The sequence below is a fragment of the Lipotes vexillifer genome, unplaced genomic scaffold (genome assembly GCF_000442215.2).
Source record: "Lipotes vexillifer unplaced genomic scaffold, Lipotes_vexillifer_v1.1 scaffold633, whole genome shotgun sequence".
Lineage (NCBI taxonomy): Eukaryota > Metazoa > Chordata > Mammalia > Artiodactyla > Lipotidae > Lipotes > Lipotes vexillifer.
In genome coordinates, this window is record NW_006789455.1 from 245408 (window position 1) to 247918 (window position 2511).

Here is a 2511-nt window from a genome sequence, read left to right on the forward strand (position 1 = left end):
ATGCCGCCCCCCCACTCTCCCCCGGTCCCCTCCCCCCGCAGCAGCCACGTCGGAGGTGCGGGACCAGGGGCGGAGGAGCTACAGAAAGTCTCTGCAAGGCGGGGGAGAGGGCGTCCCTGAAAGTCCACGCTCGGGCGCAGTCGCACGGGGCAGGCAGCAGTGGGGCCCCTGGAGTCCAGGGGTACGCCGGGGGAGCGGAGGGCGTCCGGTCCCGGGAAGGGGAGGTGCAGGGGAGGGGCGCAGGGAGGTCAGGCACTGGGTGGGACGCTCGGGTTTCAGCCGGGCTGGGAGGAGGAGTAGGAGGAGGAGGCGCGGTGGAGGGGGCGGGGCCTGGGCGGGCCCGGGGGCGGGGCTATGCGGCCTCGCGCTCCCGGCCTCTGTTCCCCGCGCAGCTCTACTCGCCGGGAAGGCGGCGCTGGCGGCGGCTGCTCTCCCTGCGTCGGCTCCCGCGCGCCGCGCCCCCGCCGCGGGTGGACTCCGCAGCCCCCGGCCGCTCGCGGTCCCTCCCCGGCGGCGGCCCCCACCCTCCACTTCTCTCGGCTGGGGAGGCCCGGCCCTTGTGGCCCGTCCGAGGGGCTCCCCTCTCCCACTCGGGCTCCTCTGAGGAGCTGGCTGGAGGACCCAGATTTGCCTCCTCGCCCGACGACCCCTTTGGGCGCGAACCACCCTGGTCCGGCCGTGCTCCCGGGGACGGTGCGCCTGGCGCTCGAGCCGGCGCCCCAGCCCGGAGCGCAGCGAGTTGGGGGTGGCTCTGGGCAAGTGGCGGGGGGCGGCGGCTGCTGCCTTGACTTCCCTCGCCGGGCGCTGAAGAAGACCCTCAGAGCCGCTCCGGGTCCCCGGCGCTGGATGACTGGCACGAGGAGCGCGCCTCCCACCTGGTGAGCGACCCCCCGCCCCGTCCCCGCGTGGCCGTAGCCGCAGCCCCGACCGAGCCCCTTTGGGGCCAGGACCCGGGGGCGGCAGTGGTCGGCGGGTGGGTCGAGTCGATCTCGGGCCGGGTCGATCTGCAGGCACTGGGCGGGGGGCAGCCCAGAGGCAGGGTCAGGACTACCGTCAGTGCAGGGGCGCGCACAGTTGAGCTAGTACACGGGCTGGAAGTTTGTGTCTCTGCCTTTGCAGAGGTCTGAGTGTGCAGAGGTAAGGAGCGGAAGCGATCCCCGGTGGGCGCCCGGGCTGTGGGAGAGAGGGCACCCCTACCCAACACCTCCATAAGGTGCGCAGTGGAGGTCTTTGCACGCAGCCGGCGCGTGTCCAGGCGCGCATCGTCGAGAGCTAAAGGCAGGGGTCCCTGTGGCCGACACTTCGCAGTCCGGTAATCGCCTCCTGGGGCAAGGTTTTTCTGGGAGAGTTACTGGGGCTTTGCGGCGCCCGCGAGAACCCGGGAGGCGGTGGGACTTGGGCTCAACTCCACCGAGCGCTTTGGTTAATGAGGGAGACTGAGGCTGGCGGTCGCCCAGAACGCCGCGGCCAGGGATGTAGGGCCTGGGGAACCACTTGCTCCATGGGCTGTAGCCAGGCCAGTCCCTTTCCGCGGGCATCTCTACGCCGCTCCATGATTTCGCATCCCCTGGCTCAGGATTTCGGGGCCGGAGGTAGATCTGGGCACCGGAGGGAAGACGTGCGATGGAGCCGCCGCCGAGGAGTGATCTCCAGGGGATCGCTCCCCGCGGCGCTCGGTGCCCGGCCTAGCGCAGTCACATCCCGATTCCCCGGGCTTTGGCGGGAAGCGCGTTCACCTCCTCGCCCTTTCCTCGCTTTGTACCTGGATGCGGCTGTTCAGAGTTGGGATTTAACTTTCCTGCGCTTGCGGCGTCCCCGAGATCCCCGGTAGGGGGCGCTGAGAGCGAGCGCAGGAAGAGGGCGAGAGGATGCTAGGAGCCCTCGGTGGTGGGTGAGTGGGTGGAGGTCCGAGTCAGCAGAGCGAGACCAGGCAGATCTTGCAGTGATTTCACAGAAGTGGAGGGTGGTGGAGGAGTTGATCCGTTGACCTGAGGGAGCTGCCAGCCTTGTTAGAAGAAGGGACAGGAAAGGTGGTTTCCAAACTCAAGGCCCTTAAGTAGAAAGACTCCTTTCAGAGACAAACGTATCCTTGTAAACTGCTCCTGTTTGTGCATCTGTCTTCCTCCCTGTGACCGCTGTATTTACTCAGAAAGAAATCGAAATTGAGTGAAGATAAGGTGAGTTATGTTTAATATTGACATTAAGTTCTCAGGTGCACATTAGTTAAAATGCCAGGAGTTACAAATAATTGTCGCATCTTGTTTTTAAAAATGAGGTTTATGTTTAATCTGGTATTTAAGCAAAACAATTGTATGTTACAGTTAGCTTATCCAGAAGAGTTCTGTCACGATGGCCACCTTTGGAAATGACAGATATGTTATTAATTAAAGAGTTAGTCTTTCCTAAGGAGACACAGAAAGACAAAAACAGACTTTACCAGGGAAGATTTTTAACACCTAATTAGGATTGCGAAATTAATTGCTAGTTAATGGCACTTTCATTATTGAAGAG